Here is a 20,419-nt window from a genome sequence, read left to right as displayed (position 1 = left end):
CTCCCTCTTTTCTTCAACTCTAAACCACTCTTACTTCAAGGGCTTCAACCCCAAACACTAAGGATCATCATATCCCTCAACATACCATGGATTACAACTCAAAACACAACCCAATCATGTCCCACAACCAACAATAACTTCAACAACACAACTAACAACATCAACAACAACTAACAACTTCAACAACAATTCCAATCTTTCCTCAAATCATAAAATGAGCTTGGTGTGTGGGGGAAAGGATCAACCCACACAAATAACTCACATACCTTGAAAGGGATCACCCCCGATGAAAATCAACATTGATCTTTGACGGAAACTTGTTGATCTCCTCTTTCTCCTCTTCTTCTTCTTCTCCTTCTTCTCTTTCTTCTCTTTCTTCTCTTCTTCTTCTCTTCTTCTTCTCTTCTTCTTCTCAAGCCCTAGCTTTCTCTCTTTTTAAAATGGGATAAAATGATCCAAGGATCAGCCCTATACAACAATATAATCCCAAAAGAATTGGCTAGGGAAAAGACTAAAATGCCCTTAAATTTCCGGACGGATTCCTTGTCAACTGCCCAACTTTCAAAGAGCATATCTCACTCATACGAACTCGGAATCGAGCAAACTCAGTGGCGTTGGAAAGTTCATTCCACAAGCTTCACAACCATAACTGTAAATACTCCTAAATAATCCTGAGATGGAAGTTATGACTGCTCAAAGTTGGCCAAAAACTCGTTGATTTCCACACTTAGCCAAATTTCCAGATTTTTAAATCCTTTCCAAAAATGAAAATTTTCAAATTCCAAGCCTCTTCTTAGCTATTTCAAATTGTCGGATGTTACATCTATATCTTTTGTTGGATTATCATAGTACTTTTCATTCTTTAGTGTTGATTGTGGTGCTTCCTTATTGTAATATAGAGGAGGGTTTCAAGTAAAAGTTTCTAGGCCACTGGAATTCATCGAAAAAAGTATGTTAAGACTATTCCCTTTGTTGGTCATGTTTTCTTAAAGCTTAGGAGCGATATAATAGAGTTGTTATCATTGGTGAATGTGTAAACATAATTGTTAGTGCTTGGCAGATTGAGTGGTTGTTATCTTTCCTTGTTGGGACTCGTAATCTGTTAATAACGACCCTATGTAGGGAACGACTTAGAGACTCTTTGTATAGATTATTTATAGTTGAATTACTTGCCTTTAGCCTATAGAAAATGTTTGTTATTTCCCTTTGGGATATTGTGGTTAGTTGCAGAGTTATGAACTGCCTGAGAGGCACATGTTGTTGCCAAAAAAGGTTATGTGTTGCTTACAGGGATTTATTGATTCCAAAGAGAGCTATGTGCTGCCTACCAGGCTATACAGATGCCTAAAAGGGATATGCACTGCCTACGGAGCTAAATTGTTGCCTAAGAGGTCTATGTGACTTCCTATGCGTACAAGGGGCTACCTTTAGGCACCTTCTGGGCTTATGGGGCCTAGGTAGGTGGTCTTGTTTGCTCCTTGTACCTGCCGAGCTTATGGGGGCTTGGTTGGGTTGTTGTTTGAGTATTTTTGTATGTTTAGATTCAGTAGCAGGTTAGTATGCTAATCTTATTTTTGATTCCCTTACCTGATTAACTTTAGTATATTATGATACCTACTTATTTAGTCTATTTCCTTTCATACTCGGCACATTATTTTGTACTGACGCCTCTTGCTTGGGGGAGCTGCATTCATGCCTGCAAGACTTGTCAATCGACTCGATAGACCTCCCCAGCAGCACAGTTGAGCTCCACTAGGTTTTATAGCCCCTTCTTTCGGAGCTACCAAAGTTAAGAGGTTTGTTGGCTTTTGTTGTATATAGTTTTTGGATAAGTCGGGGCCCTGTCCCGACCAAGCATTACTGCTCTTAAAGGCTTTCAGACTAGTGTGTTGGGTTGTATACCCGCGTTATCGATAATGTTTGACTTGTTTGTTGGTTGACCAAGGTTTTATGGTACTTTGGTGCATTAACTTGATATATAGCATTTACAGTTTTCTAGATATCATGGTGGCCTGAAAAACACAAACAGAACTTATCTACCTGTTGGCTACTTCTTTATATGAATTGTTGGGTGTAGTTGTTTCCTTTATATAGTTGTTGATAGGGCCTTACCGGCCGAGGGATTAATTTTAAGATGAGATACACTCATTTTTTTCTTAACTATCTGAGGCTACTATATGCTATTAGCAAATGGTTCAGCAGAGTCGGCGAAGACCTAAGTTTTGGCATTAGGTGCCAATTGCACCCCTTGAGTTTAGGGCGTCACAAACTTGGTATCAGAGGAACATCGTATCCTAGGGAGTCTTCAAGATGTGTCTTATAGATTCTTGCTTATAAATGTGTTGTGTACCACATTCTATAAGCAGGAAGTTACATTGCATGTTAGATTGGTTATCCTTCTTTTGCTCACCTCGTGCTATAGAGTTGGGTCTTAAGGAATTACTTTCCGAACTTATATTTGATTTTTATTTACAGAGAGATGGCTCACACCAGACACACCTCATCTATCCAGGGGCTAGATACAGTTGTAGGTGAGAGTACCCATAAGGCTCCACTTAAGACAACTCATTGTGAGACCCATGAGGAGACATCTTCTCAGCCCCATATAGTTTCTCCACCAACTCAAGAGCCTCTGAGGGCTACAGGACCCCCGACACAACCAGAATTACCACCTCCAGCTCCTCCTATTCAATATGGTCATGACTTCAAGAGTGCAATGTGTATGTTAGCACAGTTATCCGTTGCACTGCGCTAGCCAGTTGCCAAGAGTTGTCGAACCTTTCGAAGGGCCGGGAAGTTTGAGAGTTCGTGACTTTCTAGCCTTGAGTCCTCCAGAGTTTACAGGGAAACATCATAGGGAGGACCCTCAGCATTTTGTCGATCAGTTTCACAGGATCTTGAGGGTCATGCATGACTCAGCGACTAAGCCAGTTGAGGTAGCAGCCTTTCGATTGTGTGATGTTGCAGTGTTGTGGTACAAGAGTTTGGAGAGATCCAGGGGGAAAGATGCACCTCCATCCTCTTGGGATAGCTGTACCAAAGCTTTCATATATCACTATATGCCTCGGGAGATTCGGGATGTCCGAGTAGATCAGTTCCTAAACGTTCGATAGGGGAGCATGAGTGTCCGGAAGTATGGGCTGATATTTGATTCATTGGCTAGGTATGCACCAGCATTTGTTGATATGATGCATGATAGGGTTCAAGGATTTGTAGGAGGGATTGATTCAAACAATATTGATGATTGCACTATCGCTGCACTAAATGATAATATGGATATCTCTCAAATTCAGGAATTTGCATAAAGCATAGAAGAGTGTTGACATCAGTAGTATAAGAGGGAGAGGGTTAGGCCCGCTAGTTCACATTGACTACTTTCAGAGTGGTCTCAGGCCTCGATATTCTAGTAAGCCACCCAAACCTCCACTACAGAAGTTCCAAGGTATTAGACTTGATTGTTATGGACAATCAGGTCCAGGTAAGGGTTCATGAGCATCAGGCTCTCAACAACAAAGGAGTTCAGGCTAGGCTAGGTTAGCCCTTCCGTGTCATGCTACATACGGTAGGATGCATTTCGGGAGATGTAGGTAGGGTTCCACATGTTATTATTGTTTTGGGCAGGAGGGTCATGTGTGGAGGAACTGCCCGACCATAAGTCAGGGTGGTATGGCTCAACCGACTAGGTCAGGAGTAGGTTCTTCCTCATCAACACATTCTATAAGGCGTGGACCTTAGAATTCACCAGGTAGAGGGAGAGATAGAGGGGGAGCATCTAGTTCTTGTAGTTGCCAGAACAGTGCATATGCTCTTGCTGACCGACAAGACTAAGAGTCATCACCCGATGTTATGATAGGCACATTGATTGTTTGTTCTTATTGTGTTTATGCTTTGAAAGATCCAGCTCTACCATATCCTATGTTACTCTATTTGTTGAGGGGGAAGTTGTGTATAGCTGTAGAATCATTATATCGACCCTTTATTATGTCTACACCAATTTGTGAGTTTATTATTGCAAAGAGAGTCTATCTAGGTTGCACAAAAGAAATTATTGACTGTCAAACCTCTTTAGACCATAGACATGGTAGAGTTAGAGATGGTCTCTGTCGACGTCATTATGGGTATGGATTGGCTAGCATCCTGTTATGCTAATGTTGAGTGTTGGACAAAGATTTTTAGATTTCATTTTCAAGGAGAGGCACTGCGAGAATGGAAAGGTAATATAGCAGCACCGAAAGGTAGGTTTATTTCCTATCTTAAAGCAAGGAGGATGGTTACTAAGGGTTGTATTTATCATCTTGTCCGAGTTCAAGGTATGGATGCAAAACCACCAATTCTCCAATCTATTCCAGTGGTTAATGAGTTTCCGTATGTATTTCCAAATGAGCTTCATGGTATTCCACCAGAATGGGAAATTGATTTTGCTATCGATATGCTACCAAGTACACAACCCATATTTGTCCCTCCTTATAGAATGGCTCTTGTTGAGCTAAGGGGGTTGAAGGATTATATGAAAGATTTGTTGGATAAAGGATTTATCAGGCCTAGTGCTTCACCATGGGGTGCACCAGTATTATTTGTGAGAAAGAAAGATGGCTCTCTTAGGAAGTGTATCGATTATCGACAGCTCAACAAGGTGACTATAAATAATAAGTATCCTTATCCAAGGATCAATGACTTGTTTGATTAGCTGCTAGGTGTTAAGTACTTCTCAAAGATTGATTTGAGATCAGGGTACCATTAGGTAAGAGTTTGGGAGAAAAATGTTTCAAACATAGCTTATAGAACTAGATATGGACATTTTAAGTTTTTGGACATATATTTTGGATTGACCAATGCCCCTGCAATGTTTATAGTCCTGATGAATAGCATATTCAGGTCGTATCTAGACATGTTTGTGATTGTATTTATTGATGATATCTTTGTGTATTCACGTTCAAAAGTTGAGCATGCAGATTATTTGTGAGCAGTCCTTCAGGTTCTTCGAGATCAGGAACGTTACGCAAAGTTCTCTAAGTGTGAGTTCTGATTGAGCTTTGGCTTTCTTAGGGCATATTGTATCAGATGCAGGTATTATGGCTAATACACAAAAGATTAAGGTCGTGAAGACTGAGCCTAGACCCACAATTCTGACAAAGGTTCGTAGTTTCCTAGGATTAGATGGGTACTACAGAAGGCTTGTAGAGGGGTTTTCTTCACTTTCAGCACCACTGACAAAGCTGACTCAGAAAATAGTTAAGGTTTGGTGGACTGAGGCTTGCGAGCATAGTTTCCAGGAGCTAAAGGACAAGTTGACATCAGCAGCAGTCCTAGCCTTGCCAGAGGGTTCAGAGGGCTATGGGGTGTACTGCGATGCTTTGAGTGTTGGGTTAGGATGTGTTTTGATGCAACATGGTAAGGTGATAACGTATCACATCAAAAAAAGGGTCGATTCGCGGGAGTTAAAATTACAAATAGTGGGGGTTTAGAACCCCCAAAATTTGTTGTTACAGGGGTTTCAAAAACTCCCACTATTAGGTATGTGGCTATTAAGTTGTGGAAGTTTTTAAATAACCCCAGGAATCATTTGCGGCAGATGGGGGTTTTGACCTTCGTAACTTTTTTTCAGCAAATAATTTTATTTCATTTCCTGGGGGTTTATAACCTTCACAAATAAATTTTAGTACTTCATTTTTTTGGGACTATAACCTCCGCAATACTTTTGATGAACCTTTAATATTCAATACTTTAGCATGTCTAAATAGGAGGGAATAAAGAGCAAATTATTATCAACTTTAAGCACAATGAACACATATTTTAAGAATGAAATCAAAAGTCAATATCCAAAAGATAAATGATAGAACCCCATATACTTCTTCATTGGTCTCTGAATGCTCAATGTCTTCAGCAGACATACATACAGTGGTGATGTACTCAATATGACCCCCAAGCTTTGATAAGCCAATGTCAACATTGTATGTTCAAAATTCAAGGTTCTATTTAGTAATTCCAGAACAACTTCCGTCTCTAAAACATACAACAATATAAATGTCAACTTCATTTTTCATCTTCAGTTGCATCACTTCTGTTTAAACAAGTCTATGTTGACGCAAGTGGGGTTTTGGATCCACTCATCCATTGCTACACAAGTGTCTGCAGTCACACTGAAACGTTAAACAAAGAACGATTAGGGATGTCCAAATGCATGATATCAAAATGACTCATTAATCAACTACGTCATTGTTCTTAATCTTCTATAACAAAGACCCTATTAAACCATCACTATTTTACATCATGTTGTCCTCCCTATTAGTTTTTCTACAAGGTTCGACACGACAGTATCTCAGGAGACGATATAAGTAGTTACAACACGCCCCTGAGACTGTTGAATAAGAATAACACACAAATTCTATATAGAGGACAATATTCGAATCTTCGTGTATATTAATCACTTCTAGGATGAGGCTGTTAGTTTAGGTTTAACGTTGATCAGAAATCAGCACAATTTGAAAGGCTCTTACGCAGCATTTTAGCAATACTGATACCAAAAGAAGGCATGAGGAAGCACCGGTTAACTCTGTTTTTTCCTGTTTCCAGGAGAAGCTGAATGCATAAGACAAAGATTTGCCTAATCTGAGAAGTGATGTCATGAACTCTCAATAGATTAGTGAAATAGCAATGGAAACGTTCTTACAGAATGAAGTACGTGGGAAATGAGTTAATGGAAAGACAAGAGACATTAGCAGGGATCAAAATTTGATCCACCGCGAGCTGTTTGGCAACTGCTAGATAAACAGACACATTCATGAGAGTATCAGATGTGGCATTTACCTAATGCACCACATAATCCAAAGTGTTAAGTGTACTGCTGTGGAACTTCTCTTGGCCTTTGTACAATAAGACACATCCAATGCTGCACATCGAAAATTAAATTTGAACCAAACTTCAAAAGAGAAAGCACATAAATGAGAAATTAATTCATTTAGCTATCCAAAAGAGATAAAAAAAACGCTCTGCATCTTCTGAGGATATTAAGGTTGTGGACAAAGGAAAGTCATCCATTTCCGCTATGGAGAAACCCGTAAGTCTCCAAAACTAGTAACGATTGAAATACTACAATAACTAAAGTGAAAAAAACTACACTATCAGATCACTTATATGTATCATATATATCCAAAAGGAAGTCAACTCAAAATTAATAAACCTGATAGCACATGCTCTGTAAGTACCTGAGTTGAAGCAGAGAGAGTATATATGGAAAGAGATTGAAGAGCACTCTTAATTAGAACAATTTGTAAGTACCTGAGATGATTTGCCGAATCATGTGACCATCTGCCGTTTTCCTAACTTGTAGCATATGTGTCCGACCATGGAATTTACGTGTACTATTGTTTACTGATCAAGTGAGATTTATTACAATATTTATGTTTGACAAAAGTGGATCAAAAAGGCATTCAAAAGTGTGACCTAGTGGTCAATGAAATGGGTTGAGAACCATGAGGTCCAACAATGGCCTTATGTGGCTGCAGCTTATGCCCACTATACTCCTCTACCTGCATAAATCATAAATGTATGTATATATATAACAATATTATTATATTCATAATTAAATTTAACAAGTAAAGTATATATACATACCATGTTGCTTGTGGTGAATATATGTTTTGTATTAATCCCAGTATAGAGACCACCTAGTACTTCCTCTCCACGACGTTTTATGGCCATTACTATCTATATATGTATAGTAGTGCAAATTTATAAGCAACGAACTTTGGAAATTCAGCTTAAGATCTTACCGCTGTGGTCCTTTAATGGAGCAGTCCTACCAATAGCAAAACTGAGACCACTGCGACGAGGAGAAGAATTATTTTCAGAAGATGGTGTTCCCTGCTTGTCCTTGACCATAAGATCAGGTTGTAATATGTGATCCATATACTTGCAAAAGCTTGTAATCTGGGAATGCACATTTTCTTGGACCTGCTTCTGTTGATCAGCTAGGGAGGCCTTGCCAGCCATGTCAATGATCTCCTCTGCATCAGTTTCAACGGCATCCTTCCCCAGACGATTGTAACTGAAAGGTGAAGTTAATCATGCAAAGTTAAAACTATAAGTTGTGAAACTTAAAGCACAAAAGACATGCAATTTCACCATAGGTTTCATAATAGCAATTCATCAGAAAAGAAATTAGTTACAGGTAAGATCCATAGAGGACTATAATTTATTGCTACCCCTTCCCCCTCTAGATTGGTATATATTGCAACTAGTGTTAAAGACTTAAAGCTACAGTTCTCTTAAGAAGAAACAAAAATGAAAATGTGGAATAAGGATTGTTGGGTGATGATTCAAGTAAAATCCTAGCTCTTGAAAGAATCGAAAGAAGCACAACATTCATTAGTACTTCAACCAGTCCCATACATGTCTTTCAACACGGAGAAAAGACCTTACTCAACTCAAAAATAATTAAAACTTCCATCATCAAACAAAAATATGACCTAACCAGGAAAAAAGTACAATATCCTAATAAAACATCTTACCTTTCATAAATAATAAGGTAAACTTTCATAACTTCATCTATTTACAATGGAAACCTATTTATGTAACCCTTACCCTTTGTCTTTCACTTGTTAAAACAAATCTTATAAGGTTGCATATTTATATTTTAAATGAAGAACTGAATAGCCTGCAGAATTGTATTTACATGAAGGAGCCCATCTTGGTTGGACAAATACTCATACAGAAAGCTGAATCAAACGGGGCTTTACGAGGAATAGTACAAATAATGCAGCCAAACAACTTGGTTCTGCCAATTCTTGGTACAAGCATCAATGATAAAGCTATGTTCTTGGAATAAATTTCAAAGAGTACAGATAAAACCTAGAGTTGATTGACTTATTTATATCTAAAACACAATTAAGTTGTAGTTGTCTCACCAATCTATTTACAGGAAACACCAGCATCTTAGAGAACAACATAACTTTTTTTTAACATAATACTAAGCAAATCTTAAGACTGAATTCGAGCGGCTCACCACAAAGAAGATCTGAGCAGAGAACATCATTTTAGTTAATCTAAACATGGAGCCGAAGCGACAAGTATCTTAAGACTAATCTAGGCATAGAAGAGGAGAATTTAAGAATTAAAATCAGTTATACACCAATAGAGTACACAGATGGTCTCATAACTTATCTAATGGAAACTAAAATCTTTAACCATGACCATCACAAGTATACACTCAACAGTAGGTATTACTACCCATAATCATAGTATAATGAAGAGTTTCAAGAGCAGAGGGATAGGAAAGGAGGATGGAGAGGCAATGCAGGAAAGAATCAGTTAATGAAGTGGAATAAGGTTGGGGTAATCTCTTCCAATCAATTTGAAGCCCTTGGTGACAAAGAAACTGGAGGAGAAGCAACACGAGACGAATCAACTAGCAAACAGCCACCACCAGTCATCCAAAGCATAGGTAGAGGAATTTTTTGGTAAAAACATGCCAAAAGAGAACAAAGGGGAGATGAGTCAACTGGAGTCCAGCAACATGAAAGGGGCAGCAGCAAGTAATGAGAAAGGTAGTAACATGAAAACGCCAGACCAATCGCGTGGAAAAGAGAATACACAGATTGTAGAGCGATGAAAAGAGAAGAGAATTAGAAAATACTCCCATTGAGGTGAATAGTGTGGAATCAGCTCAGAGGGCTTATCACAGTATCTCGACAAGAGTTGATGGAGATCAAGAGTTTATTACAACTCCAAAAGAGAGTAATGAGACGAGCGCCAAATCTGATAGAGGAGTCAGAGGAACAAATTCAAAATAGAAGAAATGCAGAGGAGGATGAGGATTTGGAGGAATACATACAACAAATAAGTATAGCTGGAGAATCTCCCAGATACACCAGTAGCTTGAAGAGCAGGGCCATGAAAAAAAGATCTATATTTCCTCTACAAGTTCAAATAAGGAGAAGTAAAGATAAATCTACAAGTTGTGATCAATGAATACAAAAATGTTGTTTTGGAATATTAGATCCGTTAATTCTCAAAATTCATTTGAGCGGTTAATGGAACTTAATAGAAGACGTTGTTATTCATGCATAGCTTTTATGGATCCAGTAGAGTTAGACTAAATTGCGCGGACTCTTCACTTTGATGCCGCACCCGTATCGGATTCTCCAAAAATACACTACTTTTGGAGAATCCGACACGCACCCGTTGACATTTGTGAAGAGTCCGAGCAACATACGAGTTAGATCAATACAAAAGCAGGTTAGGAACGAGCAATGCTTTGACAAACTGTTCGAACAAAATATGAATTTTTTGGACGGATATATGGGAAGGACAGATGATTATTGATTCGTATCAACTAATCACAATGAAATTCAGCAATGACAATAAATTGTTACTCATTACAGCAGTGTATGCAAGGTGCAATGCATTGGAGAGGTTGGAACTATGGGAACAACTGGAAGAATTAACTCAAGGAAATCTTTTACCTTGGGTAATAGAAGGGGAATTTAATGTGATCCTCAATAAAGAAGAGAAGCTAGGTGGTTTGGGTTTCACTCAACACGGGCAATAGATTTTGCTAGTTGCATCAGTAATTGTGCTCTTTCAGAATTAAAAACTACAGGAAACAAGTTTACCCGGTGGAATGGTAGAATAGAAGAAGTGTGTATTTTCAAAAGATTGGACAGGGTGTTAGTCAATCAGGAATTCATCAATAATTTTCCTTCATCAGAAGTACAACATCTCATCAGACAGGGATCTGATCATGCGCCACTTCATATGAATTGTGAATCTGAGGAGGAACCTATCATAAAGCCTTTCAGGTTTCGTAATTTTTGGGGTAAACATCCTCAATTCAAGGAGCTTATAAGACAAAACTGGAACATAGACTTTGTGGGAAGTCCTTTGTTAAATTCCAGGCAAAATTAAAAAAGATCAAGAAGACACTGGTAACATGGAGCAAAGAAGTGTTTGGGAACATATTTCATCAAATAGCCACCCTGGAGGATGTCACAAGGGTGAAAGAAATAGAGATGGAGATTCAGCCCACATGTTCAAACAGAGCAGAATTAAATAGGACAGAAGCGGAATTAAAGAAATTCTTTAAAATTGAGGAAGCATACTGGAAACAGAAGGCAGGAATGCGGTGGTTTACTGATGGGGACAGAAACACTAGATTCTTTCACTCCTATGTAAAAGGAAGAAGAATGATGCCGCATATAGAAAAAATCACTACAGAGCAAGGGGTGATACTTGAATCAAATCGGCAAATTGGAAAGGAGGCAGTTGAATTTTTTGCAGAACAGTTTAGACAACTGGATCAGGACCATGATCTGGCTATACTAAACCTTATCCCCCAAAATGATATCAGATTATCAGAATAAAGAAATGACTAATTTACCTAGTCATGATGAAGTTAAGAAGGTGGTTTTCATACTAAATGGGGATAGTGCTTGTGGACCTGATGGATTTTCTGGTTTATTATTTCAAAGCTGCTGGGAAATAATAGGAGAGGACATCACCAAATTGGTAAGGGCATTTTTTTTGTGGTCAGGAACTACCAAAATTTGTAACACATACCAATCTTGTCCTGCTGCTTAAGAAGGAAATGGTGAAAACTTTCACTGACTGGAGACCAATAAGTCTAAGTACTTTCATTAACAAGGTGATCTCTAGAGTGTTGCATGAGAGAATAACTGTTGTACTACCAAACATTATCTCAGAGAATCAGGCAGGTTTTGTGAAGGGAAGAAGTATTACTGAGAATATTCTACTAGCACAAGAGCTTATAAGAGACATCAATCTGAGGAACAAGAATGTTAATGTATTAGTTAAATTAGACATGGCCAAAGCATATGATAGAGTATCATGGATTTTTCTGACCAAGGTATTAAGAAGGTTTGGATTTTCAAAAGTAATTATTGATATGGTTTGGAGGCTGGTCTCAAACAATTGGCACTCCGTACTAATTAACGGACAATCGCATGGTTTCTTCCAGTCCTCAAGAGGAGTCAAGCAGGGTGATCCTCTTTCACCAACATTATTCATCATTGCTGCTGAAGTTTTGTTTAGGGACTTAACAACCTTCATGGAGATGATAGATTTTTGGGTTATGAAATGACTAAATGGAGTCCAGAAATCAATCAACTATCTTATGCTGATGACACAATTTTATTTTGTTCAGGTGATAGAAATTCTATGATCAAAATGATGAAAGTGTTAAAGAATGACAAAAGTCTCGCATTGGTGGTTAATGAGATGGGTGGACTCCTTATAAGGCTTGGGCAATCCTCCTCCCTTTGAGCTAGCTTTTGGGGTGTGAGTTAGACCTAAGACCTAATTTAGCATGGTATCAGAGCAGGACCTACCTCACCCAATGTTGGGGGCCCCAAAATCAAAAATGCCCACGCACCATATGCTAAGCATTGGGCGTAAGGTGGGGTGTTAAAGAATGACAAAAATCTCACATTGGTGGTTAATGAGATGGGTGGACTCCTTATAAGGCTTGGGCAAATCCTCATCCCTTTGAGCTAGCTTTTGGGGTGTGAGTTAGGCCTAAGACCTAATTTAACAGAAAGTATTGAAGGAGTATGAACCTGATAAACAAAACAAAAAATTCCTTCTTTCTGCATGATCGAACCCCTTTAATTGTAGCAATCAGATAGCGAAGGTTAACAGGTATCAAGAAAGGAAATTTCCCATTCATATATTTGGGATGTCCAATTTTTTTATGGAAGAAAGAACAAATTTCACTTTGAAGACCTGGTAAGGAAGATAGCCAGAAGGGTCCTCTCGTGGCAAAATAGATTTTTATCCTTTGGAGGAAAGTACACTCTCATAAACTATGTTCTGTCAGCATACAGAGAACTCAGGTCTACGGAGGAGCAGCATGCAGGATGGCCCTGGAGGATGATCTGGAGAACAGAAATTCCCTACAAGGTGAATTACTTCACATGGCTCTTGGCAAAGCAGGCAGTCTTGACACATGAGAACTTAAACAAGAGGAAACCCAATCTACGCTCTAGTTGCTATCTATGTGAAGAACAGGTAGAGACAATCAACCATCTCTTTTTACACTGCAAATGGACTGATCAATTGTGGTAGATGTTTATCCAAAAGAGGAAGATTAAGTGGACAAAGCCTGGGAGTATTATAGAAGTCCTACAATGCTGGAACAGGGATGGAAATGCAGGAGAAAATGAGAAGAGATGGAGGATTGTCCCAGCTTGCATTTGGTGGACAATTTGGAAGGAAAGAAATCAAAGATGCTTTGAAGGAAAACAGAACAATATCCAGAAGATAAAGACTAATTGCCTAGGGCTTTATTAGTTTTGGTGTAAGCAAGTAGTGATAGAAGATGCTGAAAATGAGTTTAATATTATTGACTGGTTGTAACTAGAAGATCCTAGGAATGATGTAAGTAAAACTTTTTGGAGAGGGACTACACTTTGATGTAGTATACCTGTGGATATATAGAAGTAATGTTACCTTTCTCAAAAAAAAAACTATGTTCTGCAATCAATACCTATATACCTTTTATCGACAATGAATCTCCCTAAGAAGATTATTGAGCGAATTCATCAGATTTTTGCAAAAATTTTCTGGGGCAATAATAATTATTGTCTATTATACTATTTTGGAATGTCCTACAATACTTGTCCACTTTATGAAATCAATGGATAGTTTACCCCTTATCATTAGTTATAGTCATTTTTCAATTATATTTTTTAATACATTATATTTATTATATTTAAAGAATGATATAGTAATATTACTCTTTTATTTATAATTTCTTAAAAAATGTATAAAGTGAATACTGGAGAAATATTATTGGAGAGAGAATAGTTGATATCAGTCACCAAAGCAATACAACTAAGTAGTAATAAGTGAGGCCCATGTTTTCAGAAAGTTGTGCGAATTATTTGTAGTTTTAAGGGGACAAATTAGTCCAATAGATACAAAAAATGAAATGCAGTTGCACTATTCCTTTAACTAACCAATTGAATTACATTTTTCATGTAAAATTACAAAAGTAACATCTGAGGATTTTTTTGTCAATTCCCATAAACGGGAAGCTCCTCACATTTACTCTTATTAATAGTAGTAATATAATAATTTTCAAAGTTAAATTAGATTGTATTAATTTGATATTTTAAACAAAAAATTTAAATATGCAAAATCTATACAAAAAGTAGTATAAATTGTAATTTTTTGCATATGAATATGATGAAAAAACACGTTGTAAAATATTAGTTAAAATTCTTATAGTTTGACTCTAAAAAGGAAATCATAACAATTAAAAGTGTATAGAGAGAGTAATAAATAGGTAATTAAATTTCAAGAAGTTTAAAACAAAAGGTTGAAAAAAAGAATAAGATAGACAACATATATTGAAAATTGAAAATATATAAATAATAAATGGGCCCAAATTAACACTTGTCATGTCTAAGTAGTAGATATTTCCACTTATTATATATAGTAATACTCTGATGGTATCAAAGAAGAAAAAGTCACTTCAGTGAAAATATTACTCTTTGATACAATCAAAGTATCAAAGAGTGATTCAGTGAAAATGCTACCCAGTTACTCCAAGTATATATATGCTTGTGTGATTAGAACACGCGATCACTGGCTAACTCATTCAAAGTGTTTGAAACTCATTAAAAATGTCTAAAATCACTAGGCTACAACAATCTACTGTGTCAAAGGTGTCCAAAATAAATTATTTAATCACTTTGTGTATCATTTTATTTGTATATACGATATTTTTTTGAGACGAAGGGTGTCCCCTAATTTGCGTGTGCCTACGCCCCTGCCAGAGTGTATATAGACTCATTGTTATAAATTCAATTTTGGTTACTCCAACAAGTAAAATACATTTTAACAATGTAAAATTAATTTAAATTGTACCGAAATAGTTGAAATTCACACATAGTACTTATAATACATCTATATTAAAAATATTTTAGTTATATATTCACCACGCACATTGAAACATGCCTATAATATGTATTATATATTGAATCTAAAATGTATTATAATTATTTTTATCTTTTTTCTCTTATTAACAATGTTAAAATGTATTAGTATTGTATCAAAAATATATTAATTATATATTTACCATGTGCATGAAAAATGCCTATATATATAAGGTATTAAATTGAAAATGTATTACAAGTATAATTTACATTTGTTTACTTTATTAATGATTAAAAAAATTTCATATTTTAATATCTTCAAAATAAACAAATTTTAGTCTTCGCCAAATATCCCTAAATATTAACCTATAAATTTCATTTTTTAAAATTATTTATAATAATATCAATTCAAAATCAAGTCTCAAATCAAAATAATTAATTATTATTTTTTAATAAAAGAGGGTGAAAGAGGAAGAGAAAGAGAGGGAGACGAAAAAAAAAAGAGAAGAAGGGAGGGAGAGAGAAAGTCGGACGGAAAAAAAAGAATGGAGAGGGAGAGTGAGAGACTATTAAATATGTATTTAGTTATTTCTGCTAACAAGAATAGAGTGGGAGACTATTATACATGTATTTAGTTATTTCTAGTAAGAAGAATAAAGCTAATTTGTGTAAGAGTAAAACATGTGCTATAATTCGTAGATAAGGATATGTAATTCACTATCTATGTAAATTGACCTTATTTTAATGTTATGGATATTTGGTATAGTTTTCTCTATATACTATTATTATCTATACTTTTAAAATATTATGTATTTTTTCATTGATTAAGAGTTTTCTATCATATATTGAGAAAGAAACACTTAGATACATGTATTTTTGCCACGAAATACACTAAAATAGGGAGAGAGGTGAGCGTGATTTAATTTGTTATGTATCACAAATCCACCCAAATCACACTACATACATGTATATGTATGTAACTAGTTGTGATTAACGTGTATTTGTGATATTAGATATATAGGAGAATGACGAGCAAAATGGGAGAGAGGCAAGAAGGCAATCGAGATTTATTATGCATTACAGATACATGCAAATCCACTTGGATACAATGTATCTAAAACAAACTTGACCATATGTATCTTGAGATACATGTAATTCAACGTATATTCGAACACACCAAAATCTAATAAGATACGTAATATTGCAAATTAGATTGTATCTAAGTAATTAGCTTCTAAAATGTAGATCTACAGAAGTTTCCTATGATTAAATGGTACTTGCCCATGCTACTACGGCCCAATAGTTTTGTTATTTTTTGTCAAATTTTTAAAGACTTCGTGGGGAGTGGGGTGGGGTGGGGGGAGCTAGATGTTTATTTATTCTGCTTTGAATTGTTTGTTTATTGTTATGCAATTTAGCCATGAAACTTTTATTCTATTGGTTTTTTACTAAATATTTATTGTGTTTTAGAATTAAATAGTTTATTTTTTATTACAGTTTTTTGTCTATTCTTCAAGTATTAAATATTACACTCTTTTTCCTAATTTATGTGACCTCTTTTTATAGTCCGTCTAAAAAAATAATGTTACCTTTTATGATTCGAAACAATTCAACTTTAAAATTACTTTTTTACTCTGTTAATGATTTGTAACCACCATAAATATCTGAGATTTATTTTATACCACGAGTTTTAAAATAAATTTTTTTCTTAAACTTTGTGCCAAGTCAAAATAATATCACAAAAATTGAGACGAAACGAGTAAATACTAATAACTGGTTTATTGCTGCAAATCATGTAGCAAACTGTCACGACCTAAACTGTCGTGAGAGACAACCCTCAGTGGGAGAACCGCTCACTATGCCAATACGTAATTAATAAACCGCTAAAAAGCAACAATTCATAAGTTAGAGTTAAAATTCAGTCAACACGTTTCATTTGCGGAAATATTCCCCGTAGAATTTTAAAGTTGTGTACCAAACATCTAAGATAGTCTAGAATACGGGGATGCAATCCCAAAACAAAATAAAGCTAAGTCTACACAATGGACTAAAGAGAATAGATAAATCCATGAAAGCCCAGAAGAAGCGGCTCACCCTTACACTCAAGCTATGTGCCAATTTTACTATGTATTGATATCGATACGGTAGCTACTAAGAAGTTTGATATTGAGAAGATGTGGGATGAGTCACGACTTGAAATGTAGGTGCAAAATCTGGTAGCACAAGTATTTGGGCAATTACTCAGTTTGGGGCTGAGAAAGAGAGCTCCTCACGATGTCCACAAGCACCGCCACCGACTTAGACACAATCTACATCATATGTTTCGGGAGCTGTAACACCTCAGAACATAGCAGCCTAGGCAAGGGTCCAAGGGAGAGGTTACAAACTAAGGATTTAGCCTTAGCACCCTCCATGAAGTTCACACGAGTCGTGAAGGCACCACGAGTCGTGGTGGGGTCGGTAGACCTTAGGCAGTAGACAACCAATCTGCCTTCACCTTCCACGACCACCATGACGCCTCGTGGTGGCATTCGTGGAGGACTAGGCAATAGCTAGTCAAGGCTGCCCAAAACAAGGGACACTCCCACGAGCCACTTTACGGCTCGTGAAGGCCTTGATGGCCATGGGAGGGGTCGTGGTGAAGAGTTGGTTTTAAGGGGAAGAGGGGTGGCAAACTTAGCTACTGGTCAAGGGCCACAAACATCACAATAGTCCGTGAAGGATTTTCCTTAGACTTAGAAAAGTTGCATTTGCAATTTCTCGATCCACACTGTCCAAAGTATACATTTTTGTGTATTTAATGTATTTTGATGTTTAATATTGTCTTTATAAGTTGTTTCAAAATTCTAATACATTATTGATAAATTGATGTTCTCGTATTTCTATGTATCACGATTTAAATGTACTAGATTGATACATAAAATATTATGAATCACCAGGACATTGTTTTTTTGAAGAATCAATACGAACTGATTGGTTATCACTGAATACACTACATAATGTATCAAGTTCTATAATGTATCTTTCAATCTTATTCAAATTTAAAAGGTTATATAGACAGTACCAAATCAATTGTGTGTTATGTATATGCATTCTTTGATGTTTATAGTTATTCTTAATGTATCAAGTTATAAATGTATTGTAATCTAATGAATTATGTATCACTATCAACTTATGATATATAATGTGATGTAATCTGATGATTTAAGTAGCAATCCCTACATATCATGTACTTGATACAAAATAAGATTATTGAAGGTGTCATTTTTAGAATATGAAAGTATAATGAGTATCAGATTAAATCTATGATACATTATATTAAGCTGCAGTGTGTGTCATATACAAAATATTAATACTATGTATCATAGCAAACTAATTGGTCATCACTGGATACACTACATAATGTATCAAGCTCTATAATGTATTTTTTAATCTTATTCAAATTTAAAAGGTTATATTCACAATACCAAATTAGTTGTGTTATTTATCTACGCTCTTTAATGTTTATAGTTATTTTTAATGTATCAAGTTATAAATGTATTGTAATATGATGAATTATCTATCACTCTCAACTTATGATATATAATGTGTTGTAATCTGATGCTTTAAGTATCAATCCTTACAATATCGTTCATAACTCAGATTATGTACTTGATACTACTTATGAGATTCACAAATTAAAAAACGCTTGTCCAACAATTATTTTATCACTATTATATCGTTCATAACTCAGATCGCCCACCAAAATTTCTGAATATCTCAACAAAAATTGATATATTCATCATGTATTTTGGATCTGTTATAATTTGGGATAGATGGAGGAGAAGAAAAATTCAATTTTGAATTCTCTAAATCTATTACGGATTGGAATAAATTGATATCAATCAGTTTTGCGTGATTCATGGGATTGATAATTAATTTTATATTTAGATTCCTTTTTAAGTGCAACAATTAAGTTATTTAATGTATCAGAATTTATGTATCCGGATGAATATATTGTATCCGGATGCTACAATTTTTAAGGGATTTTTGTAAATAGAAAATAGTAGGGATAAGATGTAATTTAGGTTTTACACTATGTGATTTATGTAAGTTATACTACATAATATACAAATCAATGGACAATTCAAATAAAAGTGAAATCATTAATGAAATATAATTACATAAATACTCAACTTTCAAGACTATTATGGTGCTCTCATAAATGCTCTATTAATGCATTACAGAGTTCAAAATAAGCATTTTTGTTCTTAATTTTTTTATATCTAGCTAAAAATTATTCAAATCGGGGATTTTCATGCAACAAGAACAACTACGAATAATTGAAAAAAGAAATTAGCAATCACAACTGCAATCACAACCACAACAATTCTCTGGATCATACACTAATTTTTTTTCCAAATATTGTTAAATCTGGAGACGACCTACCGAATTACTAAATTATTATTGTGATAAAATTATTATGTTATATATTGTATTGTTATCTTGTATTTCAATATCATGTAATGTATTGTAATTTTAAATAAAAAATTTCATCTTAGTTTTGTGCATTCTTCATAGTGAAAACTAATAATAATATCAAATTATATTAAAGTGACAAAAATTAAAAAAAATCAAATATTATTAATTCAGGATGAAAGTAGTATATATTAAATAGAGTAACATATTTTTTAAAATGTTATATTACATTTAACAAGAATTACTAATATTAGAAATTTAATTAATGACTATATATGAAAAATAATATGTTAATTACAAAATAATATAAATAATAATAAAATAATGAAAAAGTGAAATAAAGAGTGTGAATAATAATTTTCCAAATTTGGAGAACTACGATTCACCTCTCTATAAATAGAGAATAGAGAGTCATGTAAAGAATGGTTGTAAGTCTATTCTTTATTTTATTCTTCAAATATAGAGAATGAAGAGTAAAACAGAGATAAGTCAGAGATAGTCTTACCTAGGGGTGTCAAAAGAATATGAAGAACTGATCGAACCTAATCGAATCGAACCAATTTATGCTATTGTTTCAATAAAATTGTGGACTTTTATTTAAGTGTATAACCGTCCCGAACAACTGGAATGGTCTTTTTAATTTATGAAAAGAACCGAAAAAGTCTCGACCCGAACCGAATAACCTTACATGTATGTAAACATATTTTATATATTAATAATATGTTAATTTTAATATATAAATATATTTTTAAATATTTTTCAAATATAAATATAACTTAGGTCCTAGGCCTCTGGTGACTAGACGACTTTGGGTCTTTACTATTTAATTTGCCTTTATTTAATTAGGTTGAAATTAAAATATACTGTAATAGATATTCTATCAAACAATACAACAAAATTTATCCAAACACTCCTATTAAATATTTAAGATCAAACAATGCGATAATAAAGTTTTATATTCTTATCTTTTTGGGGAAGAATTAAAATGCTTCTTCAAGAACATATTTGTGAAAGAAATATATTAATAGTGGTATATGTTGAGGTGATATTTTAAAAGAAAAATAAAT

Source organism: Solanum verrucosum, unplaced genomic scaffold (assembly GCF_900185275.1).
Source record: "Solanum verrucosum unplaced genomic scaffold, falcon-dt-bn FXZP01000181.1, whole genome shotgun sequence".
Lineage (NCBI taxonomy): Eukaryota > Viridiplantae > Streptophyta > Magnoliopsida > Solanales > Solanaceae > Solanum > Solanum verrucosum.
This window is presented reverse-complemented; position numbering follows the sequence as displayed.